General features: G+C 37.3%; 1 protein-coding gene across 4 annotated transcripts in view; it reads left to right on the forward strand.

Moving 5' to 3' along the window:
• The window catches only part of ADAM22 (ADAM metallopeptidase domain 22), a 243,441-nt gene that overhangs the window by 77,032 nt on the left and 146,914 nt on the right, over positions 1-19,495 (forward strand). The gene's annotated exons all lie outside the window — the stretch shown is intronic.

A 19,495-nucleotide genomic window follows, 5' to 3' on the forward strand; every position in this document is an offset into this window, starting at 1 on the left:
TGAAGAATCTGTTTTAACATTGCTTGCAGGACAAGTCTGCTTGTGATGAATTCCTTCAATATTTGTGTGTCTGAGAAAGTCTTTACATTTCTTCTTTACTTTTAAGAATGATTTAGCTAGATATAGAATTCTAGTTTGCTACGCTTTTTTCTTTCAATTTTAGATATTTCATTCCACTCTCTTTTTGCTTGCATGGTTTGTGTTGGAAATTCTACTATAATTATTATCCTTGTTTCTCTGTAGATAAGGTGGATTTTTTCCCCCTAACTTCTTTCAAGATTTTCTCTTTGTATTTTATTTGCTGCAGTTTGAATATGAAATGCCCAAGTGTAGATATGTTGGTTTTAATCCTGCTTTTTTGTCTTTGAACTTCCTGGATCTGTGGTTTGGTGTCTGTCGTGTTATCTTTGGAAATTTATCAGTCAGTATTTCCCAAGTCATCATTCTATTGAGAAATGTGATACCCCAGTGATATCCAAATGCTGATTCTCAGACATGCCTGCAGCAGAATCACGTGGGGGCATCTGGAGGACTTCTGAAGAAATGAGTCCCAAGCCAAGTCCCACCCACAGAAAATCTGATTCAGAAGTGTTGCAGAGGACCTGGGAATCTACTAGAGCAGAATCTTGTAGAGCTCCCCAGGTGATCCCCATGTAGAGCCATGAATATGAGTGTTCTGGTCTTTGTAGTGATCACTGGTATGGAGTAGAAACATTATCTAATAGTTCAGTGTACACTGTGACACTACTTACTTTAAAAAAAGCACCAAGTACTAATAAAATACCAAGGGTTTAATTTTTAAAAAAAGATGTGGATTGTGGGTATTGAACACACTATTCTTCTGGAGAGCAAAAGAACTTTCAAAACTATCTCAGAAGGAGTTACGGGTTAAAGTTGGTTGCACTGATTTGAACCCTAATAAATGTCATCTCCAGATTGGTCTTATGGGCTGAATGCATCCTCCCCAAATTCATATGCTGAATTCTTATCTTCTAGTGTGATGGCATTAGGAGGTGACACCTTTGGGAGGTAATTAGGTTTAGATGAAGTCATGGGGGTGGAGCCCCTGGTTAGGATTAGTATCCCTATAAGAAGAGAAAGAGACCAGAGCTTTCTCTCTCTCTCAGCTATGAGAGGATAATCAAGAAAGTCACCCTCTGCAAGCTAGAAAGAGTTGTGCTCTTGAGACACTGAATCTGTGGGCACCTTAATCTTAGCCTTCCAGCCTCCAAAACTGTGAGAAGTAAATGTCTGTTGTTTTAGCCACTGAGGCTGGTATTTTGTTATAGTGACTTGGACAGACTAAGATATTGGAAAGCACTTAATAAACACTGATTAGCTATGAGGTAGAAACATCTTGCTCTGTTTTTAAAGAGGTAGAAAGAGAGTAGTAAAATATCTAAATAATTTCTCCATATCATAGCAAAGTAAAGTAATTGTGGATTCTAGCCCTGTCCGTGTAACTAGGCAATCTCAATTATCCCTGATACCCTTCTTTGTACATTTGGAATCAATCATCACAGGCATGCATAGCTGCGAGCATTTGGTTTCAAGAAAGACGTTCAGAGAAGCTAAATGGTAAAAGGAATATGTTGGATCAAATAAAAAACAGCCGCAATGATGAAACTTAAGGAGGAAATGGAACCAGATCTCCAGCCATCACTTTTCATCTTTGTGCATTAAACATCTTCTTACCAAAGCCAAGCAAAGCCCAGGAAATAAGAGCTTGACTTCTGAAGCCAGGTGGCTTGGATTTTTCTTTGAGCACATGTCCCAGCAAATGATGAGGTTTGATATTCTCATGTATTGTTCTCTTATTACTAATCGAAAAATCTCTTCTTTATTTTGTGCTAGTGAAATTTGTGGGGCAGAGCAGAGGCACTTACTGTTTTTTCCCCCCTAGAGTTTTTATATTTAATCAAGTTTACATATATGAATTTTAAAATAAATTTAATAGTTGAATAAATAAATAGTTGAATAAATGAATTTAATAGTTGTCTACTTTCCTTTCTTTTTCCTCATATGTATTAATAATAAATATAGAAAGAGAGAGAGAACTAGGAAATGCCTCTCATGCATGTGTGTGGGCTAAGTTGCTTCAGTCATGTCCCAGTCTTTGCAACCCATGGACTGTAGCCTGCCAGACTTTCCTGCCCATGGGATTCTTCAGACAAGAATACTGGAGTGGCTGCCATGCCCTTCTCCAGGGAATCTTCCCGACCCAGGAATCAAACCTCCGTCTCTTATGTCTCCCGCATTGGCAGGGAAGTTCTTTACCACTAGCGTCACCTGGGAAGCCCAATGTCTATCATACTTTTCCTCAAGACTCTGTTTTTCAAAGTATGTTCTGTGATCACTGTCATCAGTATTAGCTGGGATGATGGTTAAAAATGAGGTGTCCCATCCCAGACCTAATAAGTTAGACTTGCTGGGACCCAGCCATTTGTATTTTAAACAGCGTCAAAGTGATCCTTATACAAATTAAAGTTTGAAAGTTGCCTTCCTAAAGTTTCTTGATTTTTGCCAGAGGATGTAACATGTTCTGATTTTATTTCTGTCTTCTTACCCATTGTCATGTGGGTAGAAGCCTTCCTAACAAAGATTATAGCTTTCATGTAAAATATTAATACAAACAAGACAGAATAGTAAGTTCATCCCCTCCTGGAGCAATGGGAAATAGCTCTAGAGACTGAAATGTGAGTCCTATATGTGTTTATTGCTATTGGGGTATTGCTTCTAGGCTCTTTTCGGGACAGATGTAAAAGTTGTGAGCTGTTTTAAAATTAGAATTATCAATAGGTACTTTATAGTGTACTAAATTATATATCTTTTTTCTTATACTAAAATTCATAGTTCCTTAAAAAAAGTAACAAGTATCTGGTCCTATCACTTCATGGGAAATAGATGGGGAAATAGTGGAAACAGTGTCAGACTTTATTTTTCTGGGCTCCAAAATCACTACAGATGGTGACTGCAGCCACGAAATTAAAAGACGCTTACTCCTTGGAAGGAAAGTTATGACCAACCTAGATAGCATATTCAAAAGCAGAGACATTACTTTGCCAACAAAGGTTCGTCTAGTCAAGGCTATGGTTTTTCCTGTGGTCATGTATGGATGTGAGAGTTGGACTGTGAAGAAGGCTGAGCGCCGAAGAATTGATGCTTTTGAACTGTGGTGTTGGAGAAGACTCTTGAAAGTCCCTTGGACTGCAAGGAGATCCAACCAGTCCATTCTGAAGGAGATCAGCCCTGGGATTTCTTTGGAAGGAATGATGCTAAAGCTGAAACTCCAGTACTTTGGCCACCTCATGCGAAGAGTTGACTCACTGGAAAAGACTCTGATGCTGGGAGGGATTGAGGGCAAGAGGAGAAGGGGACGACAGAGGATGAGATGGCTGGATGGCATCACTGACTCGATGGACGTGAGTCTGAGTGAACTCCGGGAGTTGGTGATGGACAGGGAGGCCTGGCATGCTGTGATTCATGGGGTCGCAAAGGGTCGGACACGACTGAGCGACTGATCTGATCTGATCTGATACTTCTTGCTAGTCATAAACTGCTGAATTATGTTTAAAGATTACTTTGTACCTTCTTAGAATGTTTTAGAATATTTCCCAGTAAGGAAGTACAAAGTACTATACTTCTATTTACTTTAAATACTTGTTTTCTCTGTTTATTTATATTACCAGTTTAGCATATATATAGGTTATTTGTTTCACTCTGCTTTCAGATAGAGTCAGCATTTTCTCTTTTGATTTTATTTAATTTTTGAAATACGTAAGGCATATACATGTTAAAAACTAGACAAAATATATAAAGTGTATGTTCAGAACCTTTTCATCTACATCTCTGTTTTCTCCACCTAGTTTCTACCTCCTCCCTTCTTTTTTTTAAATTAATTAATTTATTTTAATTGGAGGCTAAATACTTTACAATATTGTGGTGGTTTTTGTCATACTTCGATGTGAATCAGCCATGGATGTACATGTGTCCCACCATCTTGAACCCCTCTTCCACCTCTCTCCCCACCCCATCCCTCTGGCTTGTCCCAGGGCACTAGCTTTGGGTGCCCTGCTTCTTGCATTGAATTTGCACTGGTCATCTCTTTTTCATATGGTAATATACATGTTTTAGTGCTATTTTCTCATATCATCCCACCCTCGCCTTTTCCTGCCTAGTGCAAAAGTCTCTTATTTACATCTGCGTCTCTTTTGCTGTCTTGCATATAGGATCATCGTTACCATCTTTCTAAATTCCATATATACACGTTAATATACTGTATTGGTGTTTCTCTTTCTGCTTACTTCACTGTGTATAATAGGTTCCAGTTTCATCCACCTCATTGGAACTGACTCAAATGTGTTCTTTTTTGACCTTCTCCCTTCTTATAGGTAACCGTTTAATTTCTCACGTATCCTTTCATTATTTATATAAATATAGACATATATATGAAGAAGAAACCTGTATAATTTGCAACAAACGATTATATATATATATATATATAAAATAACATTTACATAAAACTTGTGAAGTCGCTCAGTCGTGCCCGACTCTTTGCGACCCCATGGATAGTAGCCTGCACCAAGCTCCTCCGTCCATGGGATTTTCAAGACAAGAGTACTGGAGTGGGTTGCCATTTCCTTCTCCAGGGACTCTTCCCAACCCAGGGATTGAACCCAAGTCTCTCACATTGTAGACAGACACTTTACCATCTGAGCCACCAGGGAAGTCCATATGAAGAAGAAACCTGTATAATTTGCAACAAACGATTATATATATATATATAATAACATTTACATAAAACTTGTTCCTCATGTTTTTTCACAACAATACAAATCGTATTTGCTCTTCATGTTTTTCTTCACATTTTCCCTTTCATGTAGATCCTAGAGATCAAGGGGCATCTTTGTAAAGTGCCAGTTTCTCCCACCTTGCCAAAGATTCTGAGATGGTCCCATTAAGTCAATGGTTCATTTTGTTCTTAGATCTTCTCTTGTTTCAGATCTCTAAACTAGACCCTTTACTTTAAAAGAGCTATTGTTCAGGGTCAGTATTTACTACCCATGCCAGTGAAAAGAACTTAATAAATAGCACAGTGTATCTTGTTCATGTGCTATCTCTTAGATAGATTATCCAAACAATATTAATGTCAGGTGGCTAAGGAAGAAGTGATTTTGCCTCCCTTTGTCCTCTGAAAATAAAAGATCCAGATGTAATATTCAGAAACCAGCATATTACCTGTTGTTTCAGTTTGTTCTAGATCCCACAGTCTATTTTTGTGTGGTTTTTCTTCCTTAAAAAACATTGAGAATCATTATAGAGCAGTGTCATTATTTGAGTTCTCTGTAAGGGACCTTTTATTTTGTAAATAAATTATATTAGGTAATCTAGATTTTTTCCCCCCATCACTTAAGTGTTTTACCAAATTTGTATATTCACATTAACTAGAACAGAAAATCATGAAAAATAAATAAGCCAAATCTAATACGATAACTGATATAATTGGGATTTGTGTAGAAATACAAAGCATTTTTTTTTTCTTGATTTGCAACATGTATTGACAATAAGGCGTATTGTAAAAAAAGAAATCCCTCTTTCCAAACAAAGATTTTCCAATTGAACTCACTGAGATTCCCAATGGTATGTTCACTTCCTGTTTTCCTGTTTTAGGCACACAAACTTGGAACATGAAAACCCCTGGAGGTCAAGTGTTATTTGAATGGTTTCTTAGCAGTGAATAATGGCTCCTTAGCAATAAATAGCTCTGATTCTGACATAGTAATCTTAGGAAGAAAACTGCATAATTACTTTGCAACAAATGACTGAATATATATAATAATGTTTGCATAAAGCTTTAGATGAAGGTGGTATCAGTTCACATTCCTTTTGATAGATACCTTATGAGTTCTCAAATTTTTTGATATAAAAGATTGAGCTTAGTTATCACAATATGTATCATGGTATACTATTAATATATATCATTATATATCATATATTAGAAAAGTGATTAATTTCATTCCGTTAACTAGCCCTCCATTTTTGTATGGTGGGAAAAAACGCAAGCAATTTAGCATTGAGCTAGGGACAAGATGCATTAGCCCTTTTTAAAGTTCAGAATACTGATTATGAAATTCTTATGGGGAAAACTTACTTTTAAATATGCTTTATTGTTAAAAAGGTGAAACCTTCAATGATGAAAAATGACTTTAGTGTTGTCATCTTCCATAATACTGATAAAAGTGAATTAAGTGTTAAGTTCCTTCACTAAGAATTGTGAAAGTCATCTTTTACATGGATAGTAAGTTTTTTCCTGGAGAATGCTAATGATTAATCAAAAAAGGCTTTGCTGTGACACTTGTGACTTCGTTGATTCTCAGGAATGGTAGTGTGGTGTTCATGAGCAGCATTAAAATTACCCATGGCATGCCCTCCAACTGCCAATGGGGAAGAAATTGATGATAAGAACGATGCACTTGTTAGTATCTTTTCTGCTGGGTCCTCATTCAGGCCAGACCCATATAACTCTTCAATTGAAAGTTGGGACTTGATGGTGAAAGCCATGTAGGTTTTTATGTGCTCTGCCCATGCTGTACAGAGAAGGGAAGGACTGACATATGACTCCAAGTAACAGTCTTCAGGGAGCACTATACCCCACAATGCATCTCCACCCAGAAAGGAGAGCCCCTCTCTGCCAAGTGCATAGGTTTGTGATACTTCCAAGCTGTCACTGCAAGGGAGGAAACAACACTCTTGTCTGGTTTGTTTCTTCCAATTTGTATAGACCTTGGTCTCACTCCCTCCTTCACTATTCTAATCTACCTTGAAAGTACGGCTGAAATTTTACTAGGTTAATTCTCATGAAATCTTTAATTCCTTCTTCTGCTTCCCAGGGCAATAGAACCAGGTAGTCACCAAGTCCTGCAGATTAAAAAAATATATATATTTCTTCTTAATTGGAGGATAATTGCTTTACAATGTTGTGTTGGTTTCTGCCATATATTAACATGAATCAGCCATAGGTATACATATGTCCTCTTCCTTTTGAACTCCCCCAACTCCCACCTCATCCCACCTCTCTAGGTTGTCACCTCTCTAGGTTGTCACCTCTCTAGGTTGAACTCCCTGCATCATATAGCAAATTCCTACTGGCTCCCTACATGTTTCAATACTACTCTCTTAATTTTTTATTCCAAGATAGCAAACACACACACACACACACACACAAATTTTTAAAATTTTATTTTCTATTCACATAATATATAATTCAAAATATGAAAAAGAGTAATTCAGTCAGGGGCCCAGCAGGCAGCAAATAGTATTCAAAATAGGTTATTACAAGAGAGTTTAATTGCAGTGAAAAATTTTGCAAAAGCAGAGGGGTAAGCGTACTCCAAGCGATGATGCAGCAATCTGTTAGTACCAGACCTGTTGAGGGCTGAGAGGGGAGAAGGTATCAGAACTAAGGGGGTGAGTCCTACAGAAGAGTGGTCAGCCCTTACTAGAAACTGTGATCTGAGGAAAGATGACCAACTTCAGAGGACCTTTAGTGGTAGAGCCCAGAATAAATACTCTGTTCCTACACTTCTTCCCATTGATTTTCTGTCCTTTTTCCCATTGTCCAACCCAGCAAGTAGCCAGAGGGCAGGAAACCCTTGATTCTAAGTAACCCTGTCGTTAGCCTTCTGGGGCACAAGCAAGGTGGCAGGAAGCAAGTGGAAGATACCTAGCACACAAGCCATACGGGGAAAATCTTTCTCTCCTGCCCCATCACCCAGTACCCCAGTGCAAAAACAACTGTTTACCAGAACCTTCCAGAGATCTTAAATCTTGGTGCTTTGTAAGAAAACTGAAGTTTTAAAGCAACCTTGTTTCTGGGAAGGATCCCCCTGATGTGTCCCAAAGGTTTGCAAAGGATCACGTAAGACAATATGACGCATATGCTGTTCCTGCATTTTTGATGCTTTGAATGGTTCATTTTGGCCTTAAAAATGCTAAATAGGTTAAGTTTTTGTATTATTGCCTTGTGTTTCCTATTAGTGATCTGGCTCAGAAATAAAACATGTAAAAATATATTGGCTTTTTTCAGACAAGTGATTATAGACTTTTTTCTTTCAACAGACTTTTTAATGGATCTAAAGCAGAGTCTCCTAACTGTGTTCACAGATGGACATCGACTTTTAGGAACTCCTGAAATTACATTAAATGTGAATTTTAGGAGAGCAGGGCCATGGCTTTCATTAGATTCTCACTGAGATCTTTGTGACATAAAAGGCTAAGAATGTTGATCTGAAGAAAGTTTGATTCATTTAGAATTTCTTCTTATTATTACATATTTTTAATGCATTCTCGGGGTTCAGTAACCTGGACAAAGTGAATGATACCTGACACACATTTCTTGATGTGGAAATGAAAATGATCTCAGTAACTTGCAAACTAAAATTCACTAGTATGATTGCGTAATATGTGCTAAGTGATCTTTGAAATATAAAAGAGTGTGATCTTGGTCAAGAAATTCTGCTATGGCCAGCTTATAAAATGGTTTGTGTTCAATGAGAATTTTGTTTGTTTGTTTGTTTTGGATTTAACCAAGAGAAAAACGTTTGCTTAAGTGATAGGAAAGAAGATTTAGATAAATTAGAAAATTGCATACTATTTTTTTCTACATGAAATTGTCCAACAGTGTTATAGTATATTCTGTTGTGTGAAAATTGTCATTGATTTACTTCATACATATAAGTAGACTTGATAAACAAAGACTTGATAAATTAAACATATCTAAGATTTTTCTCATAAAATGATTGTTTTATGTGAATGATTCCAAAAGCTTACCATATTTTGTATTCCTGCTTTATGTAGTCTGTCCTCTGGCCAAATATTTTTCTGAGAAGAAAAATTGAATTTAATATTTAAAATCTCTGAGTGAGTTCAAGCTATGATTTTTCTAGCAGCATTTAAAGGAATGAATCTATTGGTAGAGCAACATAATTACTACTGCACTGTATAATGCATCATTAGTCTAGATTAGGTAAGTCAACCTTTTACTTCTCCTTATATTCCTTTTTTGCTTAGGACTGATTACGAGTGTCTGAAATCTAACTAACTTAAAACAGGGAACTTTTTTAAAATTTACATGAATTATACTCGGAACGATGGAGGCCAAGCTGGCATCAGGCATGGCTACCACATTCAGACCAGTTACTTCAAGCCTCTTCCTTTTTATTTCCCAGTTCTTCTTCTGTCTGTATCAACCTCATTCTCTTTTGATAGTTTTTCTCTATGCTGAGAAAGACATAGTTATAGAAATATCCAGGCTTGTAGCATTCTAGCCAGCAGGCTAGAAAATTTATCTTTCCTCTTTCCTTAAGAATGTATAAAAATCCAAGGGAAAGACCTTGCTCAGCTTAGCATGTCCAATTGTTGGATTGAGTGTTAATGTCAACAGCTTATCCCATGATTAGGAGTCCATTCATTGAATAGTGGAGCCATTTCCCGGAAAGGAAGAGGGGCGGTACTATTAGCAGCGTAAGGGAATAAGGTTGCTGGACTGGCCTAACCAGCAGCGGTCCAGCACAGTAAGTTAGTATAGGCATGTGTCAGAAAATCCTGCTGCTGAATTAGTAACTAGAATGTCATCCTCTGGGCTCTACAAGCTGAGAATTAAATTGCTTGTTCTATTTTAGCTATAAAACTACCAAGCCTGGGAAAATAAGGATTTGTTTGATCTCCACATGTTCTTAATCTTCCTGTAGAAGAATGTTAAAGTATATAATACTTAAATATAATCACCACATAATCTTTATTGTCACAGAAGGCTTTTAAGTTTCTGACTAGATGATAAAATTAAATATGAATGCAAATGAAAAATAAGTAGGTTATTATGTCTTATGCTTCTGACATATTTGGAAATAATTCCTCCATGGTTATTTTGAATACAGTAGGCCTTCACTGCTCATTTTCCCATAGCATCTTCCTTTTTTCTTTTGAAAATTGCAAAAAACCTTCACTAGGGGATTAAAAGAATCAAGAGTTATAGTTGATACAAGGTTTATTGCCCCTCCCAAAGTTCAGAAATCCTCTAGAGTGAATATATTCTTTCCATTAATTTTTTGATGGAAAAAGCTAATCATACCTTTCTTAATAATACCTTTCTTAATACCACTTATGAAAGACACAGACACTAAAAGGAATAAAGATACAAAATATTTTTCACAATCCCAGTTTCAACATGTGAATTCATTTCTTCATTATATTCATTACAACTTATTATCCTTGGGATAAATTAGCAATACATTGACAGTACAACCAGCCATATGCACAGCCACCATGGAATAAAGCCATGAGAAAGTTTTCTTACTAGTATCTTACAGTTCATGGGAACAGACAAAACTGTAGCTTTTTCCTCTTCTTTGATATAAAAATCTCTGAGCCCATCCTTAGTCTCTTTCGATGTAAATAATTGTTCTTTGTCATTCCTCCTTCCCACCTACATGATGAGAAGTTAATTAGAATACAATGAAAAATTTTCCTGATTTAGTCACCCTTTTTTGAAAAGTTACTTTATAAAAGATGTCCACAATTCATGACAAAAATAACAGAAAAAGAAAGACTTCTTACAAAATTTTAACATCCAAAGAAAACTACTGGCTTTTCCATCTTCATTTCTTTCTTGTCCTTTTCAACAGGGTTGGGGTTGTACACACATACGCACACACACACACATATACACACATACATATATACACAGGTATTTTATATCACTGTCATCATCCTTAGAATTTGTGTTCTGCCTATTTTATTTAACATTTGTCCTGTTTCCATATATTGTGCATCCACTTTAGCTACATATGATCTAATTTGCTGATGTTCCATAATTTGCAAAAGAATTAACATTTAATTGGATGTGTGCATCATTTCTGGTCTTGACCTCATAAATGATTCATATATTATGAATATATTTGTACATTAGAGCATTTGGGGGGATTACTTCCTCAAGAAAAATTCTAAATAATGGGGTCATTGGATCAAACAGTGAAAGCACTTTTTATAATGTAATTTTACAATGAATTTGAGATATTTTAAAAGTTGGAGGGGCTCCCCTGGTGGTCCAGTGGTTAAGAATCCGCCTTGCAATGCAAGGGACACCAGATCCGTGGTCTGGGAAGATCCTACATACACGCCTTGGAGCAACTAAGCCGGTGCACCACGACTACTGAGCCTGCCCTCTAGAGCCCACGAGCTGCAACGACGAAGACTCTGCAACCACTGAAGCCTGTGTACCTAGAGGCTGTACTTTTCAACAAGAGAAACCACTGCAGTGAGAAGCCTGTGCACTGCAACGAAGAGTAGCCCCCACTTGCCTCGTGCAACAATAAAGATCCACCACAGTCAAAAAATAAAATAAGCAACTTTAAAAAAAATTGAAAATGTGTAGCTTCAGTGTTACAGATTTTTTAAACTGAAGTTATGTGAGTGTAGTTTTTATTATTCATTGGCTCCATCCCATATGTTCTACCAAATTACCTTTTTAACTCTGTTAATTATGTGGGGAAAAAATGAAAACCTAAAGCATAAATTCACATGTGAAAGAAAGAAAAGAGAGAGAAAGGTGAGGGGCCATGTATTGATTTTCTTTTCACCCTGAGGTTTGATTTCCACTGTGTGCCTGCTGCTTAATTTCCATTAGGTTTTCCTTCTACCTAATTTCCATTAGGTCTACCTTGATTTCTTTTATCCTTTTGTTGCTTATGGATAAAAGCTTATTTCATGACTCTACGTGTCAACCTTTAAACCCAATCATTGGTCAGTGAAGAACGATGATTTAATATTTCTTTCTCTTCAAAAGATGATTTTGGATGATTACCTTGCCCTCACCCTTACCATAAACATATACACTCTCCTGGGGATTTTTCATAAAGCTATATATTTTAAATTTTTTATGATGGGTATAATCGTGTATTCCATCTCTTTGAGTCTTTCATTGGGAAACTGTGTTAATATTAAGAAAAGTCTTCAATACCTGTTGGACAGCTTGAAAAACCAAAGATAATGGATTAATTCTGAATATTGTACCTCATTACCAGCTTTTTTCACCCTGTGGACACTGAATGTTGTGTCATAGCTGGTATGGAAATGTTCAGGAGGTGTGAGCCACTTTTGGAGGCTTAAGAAATCAGATACCATCTTGTATTTCATTTGTGTTTGAGGGAACTAGTTCAGTCCCTGGCAAGTATGACTTTTAGCATGCTCCACGTCTCTTGGAGAGATAGCTATCTTCTTTTTATTCTGTGAGAAAGAATATAGACTATAGAGGGACGTCTCATGAATAGTTGACTATTTTGACATACATTAAAAATTATAAAATATTAATTCATTCTGTCAGCATTTTTAATATACAGTATAAATTCCAGAACATGTTGGCTTAGAGTTGACTGTCAGACATATTCATTGCCTTGTAAATGCCAAAGTCCTTGGATGGAAACATAAGCTAAATATAAGCTTATATTTAGCTAAATTCTCCATTTATAAGCAAGCTCAAAAAAATTTTTTTTACATAAACAGAAAAGTGCATCTTTGTTATTCTACCCAGTAATTGTCTATATACATTTCTTAATCCACCAGGGCATTTCCAAATTTTTCCCGACTATAGATCTGCAAAGGATGATAGCCATGATCAACTTTATAAGAAAGAATTCTAAATTAGAAAACAAATAGTTTCCCAGAGACTAGCTATAATTTCAAACCTTTTCAAATATTGAAGAATTCAAGGACAGGAATAGATAATAGGATTATACTTGAAATGTTTTTCCTTCTTCATACATATGTGTGTATTCATTTTTAAGATGGTTTTGGTGATTATTATCTGGTATTTATTACTTCTCTAAAAAAAAAGTAAAAATAACGAACCGCTTTTTCATTTCCTCACTGACCACTTATTGTCATAGCTGAACTCTGTTTCTGGAGATATTTCCTAAACCTGACATCTTTCATGAGTCTTCTCCTCAGACCTCTGGTTCTTATTGCTACCTCTCAACAGACAAGGTCTTTGTAATCACTTCTAGATCAACATGTCTGTTGCTAATCTCACCTTTATCAAGACTTTCACATATCTGTAAGTGGTTCTACTTCCCTAGATATCCAGGTATATTAGATATCTGTTGCAGATGACTTGGTAAAGAGAAAATTAGAATTTTGATTAAGGCTAGCTTTCTGTTGCTGTGTAACAAATTACCTTAAACATAGATGCTTGAAAGAACACGATTCATTATCTCATTGTTTCTGTGGGTCAGGAGACCATTTTCAGATTAGCTGAGTCTTCTACGCAAGGTAGAATGAAGGTGCTGGCTGGAGAGGTGATTGCATCTGAGGCTCAGAGTTCTTTTTCAAGTTCATTCAGGTTGTTGGCAGAATTCAGAATTAATCTGTGATCATATAACTGAGGTCCCTGTTTTCTTGCTAGCTGTTGTCTGGAGACCTCTTTCATCCTCTAGATATCACCCTTGGGTACTCACTACATTGTCTCTTCCATTGGCAGTTCATCAGATCAGATCAGATCAGTCGCTCAGTCGTGTCTGACTCTTTGCGACCCCATGAATCGCGGCACGCCAGGCCTCCCTGTCCATCACCAACTCCCAGAGTTCACTCAGACTCACGTCCATGGAGTCAGTGATGCCATCCAGCCATCTCATCCTCTGTCGTCCCCTTCTCCTCTTGCTCTCAATCCCTCCCAGCATCAGAGTCTTTTCCAGTGAGTCAACTGTTCGCATGAAGTGGCCAAAGTACTGGAGTTTCAGCTTTCACATCATTCCTTCCAAAGAAATCCCAGGGCTGATCTCCTTCAGAATGGACTGGTTGGATCTCCTTGCAGTCCAAAGGACTCTCAAGAGTCTTCTCCAACACCACAGTTCAAAAGCATCAATTCTTCGGCGCTCAGCCTTCTTCACAGTCCAACTCTCACATCCATACATGACCACAGGAAAAACCATAGCCTTGACTAGACGAACCTTTGTTGGCAAAGTAATGTCTCTGCATAGCTATTTCTTTTTCTAGATCTGCAGGAGCATTTCTGCTGCTGCTTCTGTATCTGCTTAAATGCTCACCTGATTAAATCTGGCCTACTCATGTTATCTCCCATTTCATTAACTCAAAGTTGGCAGATAAGGGACCACCAAATCTACTAAATCCATTTTTCTATATCATGTAGCACAATCATGAAAATGATAGCCCATCCTATTGACATTTCTGTAGATACTCAAAAGTGAAAGTGTTCATCACTCAGTCATGACTGACTCTTTGTGACCCCACAGATTGTAGCCCCCTAGGCTCCTCTGTCCATGGAATTCTCCAGGCAAGAATACTGAAATGGGTTGCCATTTCCTTTCCAGGGGATCTTCCTGACCCGGGGACTGAACTGGAGTCTCCTTCATTGCAGGCAAATTCTTTACTCTCTGAGCCATCAGGAAAGGAGTTATGCAGGGTGTATATACCATATGTGGGAACTTTGGGGATCAGCATAGAATTCTGCTTACCTTAGGACAGATGGAAACTAGCATGAATGCCATCATTACTTATATAAATGATGACCTTAAGATAGTTACATTAACATAGGTGGTGCCAATAGAATGCCAGTTTAAGATTTCATTAGTGTGTGTGTTTATGAAAAAGTATATAATTATATATCCACATTGGTATATACTTTTTAAAAACATATCTAGGAAATCTTTTAATATGCATGCATCTTATGCTACACTATACTAATCGTATCTTTAGTCTGTCTTTGATGCTTCTTGGTACATGTTTCCCACAAGTCAACCATATTTGAATGTGAAATTTAAGATTACTTTTGTAATTATGTTTTTATTGAGAGCCACAAGTGAGTACTTTTTACCATTATTCCTTGTTGTAAAATTATGGAAAATTATGCATGCTTCCCCCCCCACAGCTGACGGGCAAGGTGTAGTATGTGGTCACTGCCTTCATCTCCCTTCCAGATAAAGATAGTTGCTTCTGGTGAATAATCAGATTACAGCTTTCATCCTACTTTACTCTCTAACCTTTGGAGGAAAAACATTCTTATTTTCAGTTGTTTTGCATGTATGTGTATGGGCCAAGCTACATTTGAAATGTTATTTTTTTTAGGAACAAATCTGTTAAGAGAAGAAATAAAAATGTAGGTTTCTTTTTTGAATAAAGAGAATACAGTTTCTGCTCTGGTTTCCTAAAATGTATTTATAAATGCATCTGTTTCTACATAAATATAGATATTTGTTGTTACTTAATTTCTGCTTGTGTTGCTAAAATTGGTAATAGAGCTTTTCTTTGAGTCATATTTTTTTGTATTCTTTGCTCTACTATCTAAATCATTTCCCCAGTCTAAAGAAGAAAGTATCTCTTTTGGGGAGTCACTGATTTCTTTTGTTGATTTTGCATTAGTCAGAGCCTATTGCCAATTTTTGGCTATTTATTCAATAGACTATAAAAAAGAGATATTTAAATGTTTGTATGTTACAGAGACTGGGATTCAAAAATTTATTATCTTTGTAAATATGGTATGTTAGCCAGAGTATTTTGTAAGAAAAATGGAAGAAATAAATTTTTATTTTATTTTCACATCAGTGGGTTATCGTGATAAGATAGCTAACTGATATGAAGTTAAAATTAAATCCTGACACTTTGAAGGCCTGTTTTGTTTATTTATTTCATTTGGAATATCTATAGCTATCAAGGCCATTATGTGGAATAATACTTTACATATGTATTCATAGATTACTCTGCTGTAGTCCCTCTAACTTTGTACTTGATCTGAAGGAATTGAAAATGAGATTGGAAATTAATATGCCTATTTCTACCCACATGCACATTCAGTTTTTATTTCTTTTAATTGGCTTTGGATTTCTCCTGTCTTCAGGGGAAAAAAAATAAGATTCATGGCTTCATCAGTAATCGTATTCATCTTCCAGTTCAAGTCTTTCTTGAACTTGGTTAGGTCAGGCTGACATTTTATATATATTAAGGAAACTTGGTGATAGAGATGAATCCATAAGATAATGTTTTATTCTGGAGTGTCCCTAAAATGTGTTTCTAACCCAATATCAAGGTTTGATGTGTTTTAAGCCCTAATTATCTTGTTCATTCATCAATATTTCTTCCTATTTCCTGGATGTACTAGATCTAATTTTGATAATATTAATAACCTTCCAAGGGATGGAATATACCACAACTGTAGAAGGGAGAATTTTTTGCTAATGGTAGCAAGAAGGTGGATGAAACACACTTCTTAGCAGTGTGTTCACTTTTTCTTTTTTTGGCCCCAGCACTTGGCTTGCAGGATCTTAGTTCCCCAGCCAGGGATTGAACCTGAGCTTCCTGCAGTGGAAGTGTGAAGTCCTGACTACTGGACCGCCAAGGAATTCCCAACTTTTCAAGTAGCTGACTGTTTTTTTTCTTTTAATGAATGTTTGATACTAGTTGCATGAATCAAACTGCAGTTTCAAACAACTCTGCCATTTCTTATCGAAACATGGGTATGGGGGAAGTAACTGTTGGAAAAGTAATGATTAATTCAGTTCATTATTTTATTAAATGTGTACATTAGCACAGATATATTAACATATGGATAAGGAATGTTCTATTCTTCATGTTGGGGCTTCCTGGGTGGCACTGGTTCTAAAGAACCCACTTGCCAATGCTAGACAGATAAGAGACGCGGGTTTGATCCCTGGATTGGGAAGATTACAGTGGAGAACGGTATGGCAACACACTACAGTATTCTTGCTTGGAGCATCCAAGGAACAGAGGAGCCTGGCAGGCTCCAGTCCATAGGGTTGCACAGAGTCAGACATGACAAGTGAGTTAGCATGCATTCTTCATGGTAAGGATTGTAGCATTCCATATTGTAAGAAAATGTAAACTTAGAAGTATACATTCCTTTTTATTTGAATAAATGAAGAAGTTTAATAATAATATAGGCAAGATACTTAAGGAGAACATTTGCATTATTTCAGATTCATCCATGTGTGCATCTACACATGTTGATATGTGGGTGGAAATTGCGTAAAGTTTTCCATCAGCTTGTGTAACATTTAAAATTATAAGACATCCCAGGGAAAATAGTTTCATCCTTAGCATCAAAGATACTTCTTTCCATCTATTCTTATGTATATGCGTTACATAAATCAAATATACCATTCTTTTCATTGTTACAGTGTGAGGTATTAAAACCAAAGATAGGTACATCTTTTTGAAATTGGAATAGGGAAGTGAAACAATATGCAATCTATTAAAAAAGAAATATTTCAAATATTTGCCAAAATTATAGTTGTATTATGGCTGTTTATAATGCTTAGATATTACACTGTAGTTTCATTCTTATTAAGCTATTGGTAATTCCATTATTTAAACAAGGTGACTTAAAATTTATATGAAGTTATTCCTCCCATTTGGATTGTACATACTGCATTGACATATTCTCATAATGAAAATATAAAGATGGATGGATATGAGGAATTTTCTACTAATCTACTCTAAATTGGAGAAATTCAATTAACACTTGTAATAGAGACATTTTTATCATGAATTTCCTTTTCTAATCTTCTCTACCTACTGCAGTTAGGTTATTTTTAATAGGACTTTCATCTTGAATAGTCCTTTCATGTTCATTGGCCATCTTGTTGCTATAGGAAAAAACCCTTTTTCATTAATAGAGGGATGTGGCTGTTCAAGAGTGTACTCAGGAATCAGACGTACTGGGAATTAATCTATTGATGCTGTCATTGACCAGATGGGGAACTTTGGGCTTCCACTTGATGTCTCTCGGGTTCTGCTTCTCACCTACCCAAACAGGATCATATTTATTCTTACCTTATTGGTTTATTGTGCACCTCAGTTCAGTTCAGTCGCTCAGTCGTGTCTGATTCTTTGCGACCCCATGGACTGCAGCACGCCAGGCCTCCCTGCCCATCAGCAACTCCTGGAGCTTGCTCAAACTCATGTCCATCAAGTCGGTGATGCCATCCCACCATCTCATCCTCTGTCGTCCCTTTCTCCTCCTGCCTTCAGTCTTTCCCAGCATCAGTTCTTTTCCAGTGAGTCAGTTCTTCACATCAGGTGGCCAAAGTATTGGAGTTTCAGCTTTAGCATCAGTCCCTCAAATGAATGTTTAGGACTGATTTCCTTTAGGATGGACTGGTTTGATCTCCTTGCAGTCCAAGGGACTCTCAAGAGTCTTTCCAACACCACAATTCAAAAGCATCAGTTCTTCAGCACTAAGCTTTTTTTATAGTTCAACTCACATCCATACATGACTACTGGAAGAACCATAGCTTTGACTGCTGCTGCTGCTGCTGCTGCGTCGCTTTAGTCGTGTCCGACTCTGTGCGACCCCATAGACGGCAGCCCACCAGGCTTCCCGTCCCTGGGATTCTCCAGGCAAGAACACTGGAGTGGGTTGCCATTTCCTTCTCCAATGCATGAAAGTGAAAAGTGAAAGTGAAGTCGCTCAGTCGTGTCCGACTCTAGCGACCCCATGGACTGCAGTCTACCAGGCTCCTCTGTCCATGGGATTTTCTAGGCAAAAGTACTGGAGTGGGGTGCCATTGCCTTCTCCGTAGCTTTGACTAGATGGACCTTTGTCGGCAAAGTAAATGTCTGCTTTGTAATATGCTGTCTAGGCTTGTCATAGCTTTTCTTCCAAGGAGCAAGTGTCTTTTAATTTCATGGCTGCAGTCACCATTTGCAGTGATTTTGGAGCCCAAGAAAATAAAGTCTCTCAGTGTTTCCATTGTTTCCCCATCTGTTTGCCATGAAGTGATGGGACCAGATGCCATGATCTTAGTTTTTTGAATATTGAGTTTTAAGCCAGCTTTTTCGCTCTCCTCTTTCACTTTCATCAAGAGGCTCTTTAGTTCCTCTTTGCTTTCTGCCATAAGGGTGGTGTCATCTGCATATCTGAGGTTATTGATATTTCTCCTGGCAGTCATGATTCCAGCTTGTGCTTCATCCAGCCTGGCATTTCACATGATGTACTCTGCATATAAGTTAAACAAGCAGGGTGACAAGGCACAGCTTTGGGGTACTCCTTTCCCAATTTGGAACCAGTCTGTTGTTCAATATCCAGTTCTAACTGTTTCTTTTTGACCTGCTTACAGATTTCTCGAGTCAGGTCCCGTGGTCTGATATTCCCATCTCTTTAAGAATTTTTCAGTTTGTTGTGATCCACACAGCCAAAGGCTTTGGCATAGTCAATAAGGCAGAAGTAGATGTTTTCTGGACCTGTCTTGCTTTTTCTATGATCCAGTGGATGTTGGCAGTTTGTGCACTTCAGTAAGCTACTAATGCATGTAAAGCACCTAGCACAGTGCTGCACACATGATAAGCCCTCCACGAGCACTAGCTGTTAGTATCATTTCCTCAACTCTAGCCCTCAGCTCTAGACAGGCTTATCTTTTCACGACCTCTGGAGTCACTTGCAGTTTTGTCCCTTCTACAATTCCAGTTTTGT

The sequence above is a fragment of the Bubalus kerabau genome, chromosome 8 (assembly GCF_029407905.1).
Source record: "Bubalus kerabau isolate K-KA32 ecotype Philippines breed swamp buffalo chromosome 8, PCC_UOA_SB_1v2, whole genome shotgun sequence".
Taxonomy (NCBI): Eukaryota; Metazoa; Chordata; class Mammalia; order Artiodactyla; family Bovidae; genus Bubalus; species Bubalus kerabau.